Source organism: Astyanax mexicanus, chromosome 1 (genome assembly GCF_023375975.1).
Source record: "Astyanax mexicanus isolate ESR-SI-001 chromosome 1, AstMex3_surface, whole genome shotgun sequence".
Classification (NCBI taxonomy): domain Eukaryota; kingdom Metazoa; phylum Chordata; class Actinopteri; order Characiformes; family Acestrorhamphidae; genus Astyanax; species Astyanax mexicanus.
The window spans coordinates 22,879,448-22,890,064 of record NC_064408.1 but is presented as its reverse complement, the minus strand read 5'-3'; positions in this window follow the sequence as shown (position 1 = coordinate 22,890,064).

The window sequence follows — 10,617 nt, the reverse complement described above, 5'->3', positions numbered from 1 at the left end:
TTTTTGATAGTCTTTGCGACTGCACTAGAGGATATTTTCAAAACGTTTTTTTTTTTATTTTTTTGGATTGACTGACCTTTTTTTCTTTACTTTGTTGAGTAGTTTTTGCCATAATATGGATTAGAAAATTACTTAAACATGTCTATTCACTGTATACCGACTCTACCTCTTTACAACTTTACAATTGATGCTCTCAAACACATTAAGAGGGCAACAATTTAAGTAACTACCTCTTAACAAGACAAGCACAGGACAAGTTAACTGAAATCTATTCTAGGTGACTCTACCTCATGAAGCTGACTGAGAAAATCCAGTCAAGATGCCCAAAACTGTCATCCATTGTTTGGATGGATTTGGTCTGTACATTGTTTCTTTTTTTATTTTTCTCTTCACATCGATTTCTAGGGTGCACATACAGTAATATGTCTATAGAGTCTATTTAAGTTTACTGAAAACAGAGCACGGAAATGCTGCTTTATGAAAGTGTTACAGTGCAGATGGCATTGCTTAGTCAAATGATGTCTTTTGAAGCAAGTGTGTGATGCCCTAGTCCTGCAGCTTGCAGAGTGCTAATTGGTGGGGTGCTAAAGCCTCCATTAGCTGTTAGCTATATTAGCCTGGCAGCTCAGAGCAATGCTAAAGAAGCATATTCGGACACTGAACCTGTCTTAGCTGACCGAGTACAGCTGGGGTAGAGGGGGAGAATTGCACCCAAATCCCCTGAACCATCACTTTAAAAGAAATCACTCATTTGAGTGGATAATGAGCAGTAAGCCCAGGCCCTGCCTTTCTTGTCGTGTGCTACTCAGCTGACCTAGTCTGGTTTCTCCAAACAGCTTTGATTGTGGACGCCAGTTACACGCAATAACGCCACCGGCGCATAAACATTTCAGCACGGCCAGCCGGCCCGTTCATCATGCTGACACCGCTGGTAATCCACACCACAGACCGTGCAGGACATTAAACAGGCACCAAAGCTGTGGACCCGCAATGCCCTGCAGCTTTACCTGCACACCCAGCATGAAGTTCATGTCCACACTTCATGATATATGAATGTTTTATCAAAAACAAAACCTCTGGATTATTAGCCTTCCCTTGTTATGTTCACTTTAGAAGTAACCCAGGAAAAAAAAGTCAAATTCTGCATTCTCAAAATTACACTGGAGCTATGAGGCTAATGTAGCCATGAGAAAAGTACAGTATATGCTAAATATGAGCATTGTAAAAACTGCCTACATTTAATTTTACATTTAATTTTCTAGAAAAATACAGACATGTACAGTTTTACAAATCTTAAATATAAACAAAATTAAAGACAAAAGTGACTTTAAGTGATTTCAGTGAAGAACATCTATTGGTTTCAGAAAGAACAATGTTTGTAAAAAAGATTAACTGACCGTAAAGAATATTCTTTTTGAGGTAAAGGCTAAAAAATGCATTCTTAATGTAACTAAAGGTAGGTTTTTTTTACAGAAGCACTCAAATAATTATTTGATTGCAATTTTATTTTAAGAGGACAGGGAAATTTTAAATCACTTAAAGACCATTTTTGAATTTGTACAATAATTAATAAATATAAGTTAGATGCATCTGATGCATCTTAGGCAAATCATGCAAAATAAATTAAACAGAGGATATTACAAAGCAACCAGGCTAAATGAATGATCTAAACCTAAACTTAACCTAACCCTAATTCCAAACCATAGTAGAATGCATAGTTCTTGCCATTTTTCATCTGTTACTTGTAGCCCAAAGAACCTAATTTTGGACGAACCTTGGTTGGACTATATTTGGGGTTATGGGGAAACTGAAATATTGTACTGTGTAGTACATATATTTTATATTATTCCCTACCTTATTAAAATAATATAACATATAAACTGCAAAAATGCTTGTTTTAAGGTTAATTTAGAGATGGGGGGTCATGGTCTGCATGTGTGTGTGTTTGCATGCATGTGGGTGGCCATGGAAAGCAGCCATTTAGAGTTCCTGTCTGTACTCTCAGAACTTCGCATTTGCATGACGCCCCTGTCAGTCATTCAGCAAAGACCAAACAGAACAGAGGCAGACTCTCTCTCTCTCTCTCTCTCTCTCTCTCTCTCCTTCTCCCCTGGCTCTCCGAATGGTCATGACGTACTCCTTCCAGCCTGACATTCATTTGGCATGAAAGGTGATGCGTAACCAGAAGCTCGAGTCCTCCTCTTGCACCCCTTCTTTTCATAGTCCCAGAAACCTCATCCCTTATTCACACCGTACCCAAACCAGCGGCCATTCTCATGAGCCCCATCTGCTCCACACTTTGCTCCATTCAGTTAGTCTCAACCCCCCCTTCCCCCATACCTCCATCAGAAAGACAGCCACATCTAAGGAAACCACCAGGCTCTGGAACACATTGGAGGTCGAGAGCTTTGATAGTCTGCAAGATAGTGATAAAAAGCCACAGGGTGCGTACGGGACTCCAGGGCTGAGAGGAGGACCAACATGTGGGGTGTCGCACTGTTTGAGGTGTGATTCTAGGAGCAAAGTGCAAAAGATCCAGAAGACCATGCATCCATGTTGAAGTGGTTTATGATGTGGTGTATGATACACACTTAGCCAAAAAGTTGCCAAAATAAGTTATTTGGTGGTATACAATAAAGAAAAAAAGTCTCTTAGTCTTTTGAAGAATTTTTCAGTGGATTTTTCTTTAAAGAAAAAATTAAATTAGATTTGATAAAAGTTGGAAGGGCAATTTTAAATCTTTGTAATATGCGCAAGTACCAACTAAAGCCACCCAAAACAAGTGCACAAAACAGTGTAAAAAAATCCAACTTATCAAAAGTTTCAATGAACATACAACTAACTGACCAACAATAAGTTTGAAGATACGTCTGCAGGAAAACTTCTGGTGAAATGTGGTAGCAAAAAAAATAATATATTTTATGCAGGCTAAGAATTATTTACAGTGTGTTTACCATTTTGAATGTTTCTTTCAGAGTAGAAATAAAGAAACCAAACTTTTCTTTAAATGTAATTAAATAGCTTGTTTCCACTCCCTAATAAACGTTTTGTGAATGGCTGCAAGTTCTAATACCAAATCAATGAGTATAAAAAACGTTCTTAGGAGTGTAGAGAACCTCTGCATAATGTGACACTAAGGGTGTTTCCACACCTGTAGTTTCAAATCACTTTACAAGTTCATTAACTTGTAGTGAGTTTTAATGAGTTTTATCTCTGTTTCATCTAGTCACACAAGGAAAATCGCAAGTGCAACAAAATGTGTCACAACAAACCATGTGAGCCCAATGTCTCTACTTATTGGTCAGAGTTGTCTGCTGCGGGAACAAGAAAGTAAATACAGGAAGAAGATCTGGTGTTCTGGACTAGCATAGGTTTCTCTGCAAAATGTAGAGATGGTTATAGCTGTAGAATATATACAGCTAATGAAGCAGGTTAAACTGCACCTGAACAGCCATTGAGCTCAAACAGGAGAAACATAGTTTAAAGCTGAATCACTTTCTTACCGCTTCAGAGTTAGTTTTTCAACATCTGCCAAAATGAACTGCACAAAGGGTGAAAACAAACCGAAACCAGCCTTAACCAGAGCAGAAAGTACAGCTGTGAGAAACCACCCTAAAATACTTTAATATTTATTATCATAAGACTGTAACAATTAAAGGTTTTACTTTATGTCCAACGTAAGACCCACTAGACAGAACTCAATATTCCCAAGAAGTTGCACAACTAACTCAACATTGTATAAACATGAAGTTCATAAACTTCAGAAACGGTTTGTTACATTCACCAATCTCTTTTTGAAAAATAATTCTTTAGAAAAAAAAGTTGTTTTTGTTTGCTGATGCTCAAACTTCCCTTTTTTGTGTCTCATATTAAAGAGTTCAGAAAAAAACATAAATCAATGAAAAAATAAACAAATATAACAATATTCCTACATAAATCAGATTTAATACTGGCCTTTAACCTTCATGGTTACCAGTATGGGCTAATTTATTATAATACACCATTTATGGTAATGTTTCTATGTATTACTGGAACCATATACCTGAAAATATGTAATACTGGAACCATATAACTGATCCCAATATAGACGAGGCCAAAATCATGCACAATACATTTTCAGATCTGCAGTCATCAACCACATAGGATATGGTGGATTTCAAACATTTGTATTAAGGCTTTTCCTAAGAGATCGACCAGCTTTCAAGGAGAAAGTGCCAAAACCAGAAAGCATGGATTGATATAATATCTGATATTAAAAGACTTATGACTGGATTTTTGTTTTGGATTCAGTTCTGCTGTCAAGTTATGTTTAGTCTAGGACTTTTTTCTCATTGTTCCACCCAATTGGGCCACTGTGTCTGGAGCGAAAATAAAAAAGGAGGATGAATCCAGCTGCAATCTGTGTGCACATTCATTCAGCCAAGTCTGATTCATTCAGTAAAAAAAAGCGAGTGAGCTGAAATTGTCAGAGGCTGACTCACTTCACTTGAGTGCTGTAATTTTGTGTTTTCCTGTACGTGTGTTAGTGTGTGTGTGTGTGTGCGTGTGTGTGCGTGTGTGTGTGGGATAGTTCCACTCTGCATCGTGTGTGGCTGTGTCTCCTCGTGGTCAGCTGATCCAATCAGGTCGCACACCACTGTGCCTCGACTCTCCACAATAACCAATCGTTACTGTAGCCCTGTTATTTTCCCCAGAGTTTCTGAAACCAGAATCTTACTTCTTGCTCCTCTTTCTGCATTTCTTCTTCTGCCTCCATTCCCAGTAAATGAAGAAGAAATTCACAGTGAATGAGGAAAAATTCAGTGAATGAAATCAAACTGGAAATAAATCACATATATTTTTAATTATTCTAATATTTAAAAATTCACAATTCTAAGGGAAAAAGCAGAAAGATGTAATGTGATTCAAGGAAAGGCAATGAGTTCCCTCCCCAACCATTGACCAGGACTGGCCTTCCTCCTCCCAAAAAGTACACTTGCTATTAAAAGTAAAATTTCCTTGAATACATTTTAGGGATTCTTAATTTTAAAGCTTGTTAAGGAACTGGTTAATGTGCTTTGAGGAACCTTCAACCTTTAAAAAGTTTTTTTTTTTAATGTTAATCAAAGCACCTTAGGCTTTCTTAAAGGAATCCAAAGGGTTCCTCTACAGTTTCAAATTGAAGAACACTGTATACTATTGATATATAGAACTATTATATTGTAATACTGTGGTGAAATTGATTATCTTGAATTGGACTGTAATGTACTAGATAGAATAGAATGCCTTATACTTTGAGATGGCACCATTACACAATTTCACGCCAATGATAGATGCTGATCAAATTGTTCTTAGCTGTAATTTTTTCCGACATCATTTTAAAGGATCAGAGAAAACCAAATTAATGTTCGGCATATTTCTATGGCACAGACTAAATTGTTTGTTGTTAGGTCCCAAAATGTAGCACATTTGCATGTGTATGTCTCTCTGGTCTGTAGCAGATAAAGCAGCCATGTTGAAGAGTGTATTTTGAGAATTTCAAAGCAAAATTAATATTATATGTAGGCTACAAATTTTCCAGTACCTTAAAAAAACAGTGTAAAGGTTGTAATGCCACTGATGAGAAAGATTACTTTTTTAAACCAGCATTTATTACAATATTACAAAGTAAAAAAATTATCGAAATGGTTAAAGTGTTTCATGACATCTTGAAAACGTTAAGAAAAAATAATCATTTTAAAACATTTGTGTTATTTAACTGCTTAAATATAAAAATCATTCGATTTACCCAGGCTGTACTGTGGACTTGGCAACCCCCCCAACCCACACCAAATGAAATATATAAATATACAAAATGTGCAGTACCAGTCAAAAACTTGGACCCCTTAAATTCAGTGTTGTTTTATTTTTTTTAAATGTTTAAGAACTTTAAAAGTACTCTCAAGTGTAGTCGCAAAGACAATAAAAAAAAAACTTTATGGTGAAACTGGCTCTCATCAGGATCGCCTCAGGAAAGGAAGGCCAAGAGTTTCCTCTATTGCACAAAAAAAGCTTATCAGAGTTATCAGCCTCAGAAACAGCAAGTTAACAGCACCCCAGTTAAGAGCACCAAATGCTTTACTGAGTATTTTGGTTTGTTAAATACTTTTAAGTTACTACATGATTCCTTATGTGTTCCTTCATGATCTTAATTACTTTAGTGTTCATTTACATTGAGGATGACCTTCATCTATATCAGGGGTTCGCAATTAAGTTTGGCCGTAGGCCAGATATTTTCCAAGCTATTACGTGGTGGGTCACAAAATAAAAAAAATAAAAATCTGTTTTGGAATATGAAGTGATGGAATATGATAGTAGCTCTCCAGCCCAGAGAGTTGTTGGACCCAATTGCAGAACAAAGTGAGACAGAGAGACATGGGAGAAATATAAACAAAAGCTTGCCAGAGAAGCATTGTATTTTATTTTTTTCATTATCGCTCATTATATTTTAAACAACCTGACAGGCCAGATGTTTCATGCTTGCGGGCCACATCGGGCTCTCCTATTGTACACAGTATTGTATGATATTTAAATAACTACTGTATTCTGTGAACATACAATGCACATTGTATTGATCCTACGTCTTACATTGCCTTATATAATTAGTTCAGGTAACTTTCATGACTTTTATTCCTATAACTGCTTTATGAACTATGGGTTCTTAGAATACACTTTCTAAATGGAGTAACTTGGTTATGGGATATTGGACAGTTTTTTCTAAAATCTTATTAGTGACCCTGTAAACAGCTGCTGAATGATCTAGAGACTGCTGTTCTTGTTGTTGCCCAACAGATTTGCTTGCTTAGTTAATGTTTTTCACCCCGTGCAATCATTGCTCTTCTTTAGGGTCCCTGTCTTCCTCCTGTGTCTCTCTATATCTCCCTCTCTTTCTCTCTGGGGGGAGAAGTGAGCCAGTGCAATAACATTATGTTTCCCCGTGTAGGCCAGATGAATGCGGCCTTTTGTTTTCCGAGGCCCTTGCTTATCCCTCCTTCCGACAGGATCGTTTTAAACGTCAAGCGCGAGAAAAAAAAAGCGCCTCTGACCGGAGCGGAATCTCGCCCCAAAGTAGAAAAAGATGGCGTTTGATTTGATACTTCCTCCCGAGACAGCAAGCGCTTCCTGTGTCCTGTCACAACATGGCTGGAACTTGGCCGGTAGTTCGGGGTCTCTGAGGAGCCTGGAGGTCGGTGTGCTTCGGGGTGGTCGGCCTGTGTGTGTGTGTGTGTGTGAGGGGTGTAGATTTTGAACAGATCGCAGTAGGAGGCAGGGCCGGACTTGGCTGGGGAGTAACTGGATATATATGTGAGGAACTGGGTGGTTATTGGTCTGTAGGGTTTCTCTGCTGCTGCTCTGTTGGTGCTGTGTAAATCTATTCCTTTTACACCACCCAGCAGTCAGCTCTGCTATATCTGTGTTGAAATGAATCATATTTTGCACAATAGGCTTTTCACTCATGTAGAGGGCTGTTCAAAAGTTTGAGAGCACTAGTTCCATCATTTAAAACTTATTTTTTTTGTGTGATCCTATAGAAAATATGAGATTTGGCAAAAATCTTACATCATTTAAAACTGGATAAAATGTAGAAAAAGGTGCTTTACAGTGAAGGATAGATTGTATTGCTCTAGTTTTATATATTTAAATACTAATAGTGTGTTTTTTTAGACATGGAACAGGTTAGTCAATAAGATAATGTTTGTTAACGCAACATGTGACATCAGTAAGTCAGTGGTATCATCAGCATCCAACATGACATAGCAGAGCTGAAGGTATCATAATTCACCTTTTGAAGAAGAGACAGAAAAAGAGAGACCACCTCATACAAACTGCATGATGCAAACAACTTATTAGCAGTAAAATAAAAATAGAAAGCCAGATTACATTGATAAAAAAATATTGTATGTGACAAAAAGTTCTAGTACACTAGTATATGGATTGATAAGACTAATATTAAATATTAAAAAAAATATTATTTAATATTAAAAAGTGAGGAAAATTCCAAATTACAAGCTCATCTGTTAAGCATGGTGGAGGTAATGTCATGGCATGGGCTTGATGTTGCTTCTAGAAAGGGCAAATAACAGCAGCAGGAACAAAATCAGAAGTCTACAGAAGTAAATTTAGAGAAAAAGAAAAAGACGTTTTTTTTTAACAAATTCACTTAAAAGGTTTGGAAGCAAAGACAAGTGACAAAACATTCTATCAATGTCAAAAATCAGAGCACAAAAATACCAGGTGAAAAAAAATTACCTGCGTGCCCATTTTGCTTGTTTAAATCTTCTTCTCACGAGCACAAATGTGAAACTCGCAAGCAAAAAAACTGAATTGTGTGCGCCCTCTCAAGCTTAATTTTTCTCATCTCTGGTGTTTTTTGTCCTCTCAAATTCACAGTTGTCTTCGAATGCTATATGATTTTTTTTCGCTCAAGTGAGGATTTTGCGCACTAGTTGTTTGAGGGTGTGGTCGAGTCACCTCCCTCAGCGAATGTTATTGGCCAATATCTTACAGGGTTTGTGACGGATCCAACAGGCGGAGGAGAGCGAGAAAGAAGAACAGTAGGAGAGTTAGCTAGCTAGCTATGCTAAAATCCAAACAACCCGCTTTCCGGCGCTGTTAGTGCAGGTTAATCACCTGGAGGAAAAAAAAAAACAGAGGGAGAACAATGGAGCTTAAAAGCAATATTATGTTCAGCGTGCACACAATTCCTTTTCTTTTGACACTAATCTGTTAAGCATGGTGGAGGTTGTGTCATGCCACGGGCTTGATGTTGCTTCTACAAACGGCAAATCATAGCAGCCAGAAAAAACAAAATCAGAAGTCTACAGAAGTTAATTTAGAGAAACATGTGTTTAATCTAAACAGAAGGAACTTAAACCTGCACAACAAAAGACCCTAAAGAAAAAAAAAGTGTTTTAACAGGCCAGGGCACTAGAAAACATTAGAAGTTAACCGAACAGTAGATAACAGTAATTAAACAATCGTGTTAGTATATGTCTATTACATATTACAGTTGCATATACAATAAACAAGCAGAAATTATATTAGAAATAATATAATATAAATATTTAGTTGTTTTTATGTTTACAAGTTTTGTTGCCTAAAATAGTTTTTGATATTACGTGATATTATATGAACGTTTTGATAATTAAATAATACAAAATGTATTAATATGTCTGCAGTACCTACAAATGTTTCAAAGATAGTGTACCTGTCCACACACACACACATATATATATATATACACACACACACACACACACACACAGGCTCTCATATATGCTGTCAGTCATTAATCCACCTCTTTAGCAGCACCTTTGCTCCAGCCAGCATTGTCATTTGGGTGCCTCCTCTGCAGGAGCCATACTCATCCGAGCTTTTAGTGCCTCTCTATCCTTTTTTATTGTAGTCTTTAGGCAGATTGCCAAACAGGCTTTTAGATATTCCAGACACATAAAGAGAGAAATAGAGAGAGAGAGGGTCTGTGTGTGTCAAAGCATGAGAGACAATATAGAAAAATACAATACTAGGTGTTTCAGAGATACATACAAATAATATAATAAGCAAAATGCACACAATGTGATACATTCACATAGAAATCTAGAATAAAGTATAATCAAATAAACTAAATGTACATGAACAGTGTAAAGCAAAACAGCAATAGAGTTTAGCAGCTGCAGTAGCAAATTGAAATGATAGAGATTATTTGGTAAGAGGTGATCAATAGAGATGGGAACATTAAGATCTTATAAAATGCATACATATATGACTAAATTTGTAACATTTGTTACAAAAAATATTTATATGATACAAAAGAAGCACTATTTTGCAATAACACACAACCCAGTGTGCCATGTACTTGAAAAAACTACAGCAAGCATCACAGTATAATGTTTGCATACATTGTGGAGCTTCTAAACAAAATAATGGATAAAAACATAGAATTTCACATTGTACCATGGATATGTTTATAACATTAGCATGTATATTGGCACATATATACACATTTAATGCCAAGCATCTTTTAGCTGTTGTGAGATTTGGCAGTTAGTGTTCTCCTCCTAGCATGTTTAGCTGCAGTGGTAGTTTTAAAAGAAAAGTTCGAGGTAAATACACTCTATCTTTCACTCTCTCTGCACTATGACCTAGCCAGCAGGTGGGAAACTGGCAGTGAATCATATTATTGAGTCATAAAGTTGGGCTGTGTGCACAGGTTGAAATTTATTTTTAGTTTGAAGGACCTGCAATCATGCCTTCATAATGCAAAGCAAACAGAACGTAATGCAGAATGAACCACATGCAGGAGGCTAGTTAGCTTCTCTTTCACAGATTCAGTCCAACTCAGTGCACTTACTCATACAGACACACTCACACACACGGTTGTGATTTAGTCCAGTCCCTGTAGTGTTTTCGGCTGGGGGCCACGAGGGTGGGTGCTAAGCACTAATTACTGGAGCTGTTCGGTGTAATGTGCTGCTCTTTAACCCGACGGTCTCTTTGAAAAGCCCCTAAGCACTCGCATTTCCATTCTGCCTTCAGACCTCCTCTCTTTCAGTCGATCAAAAAAAAAAAAAAAAAAAAGAAAATCCCAGTAAAATGGAC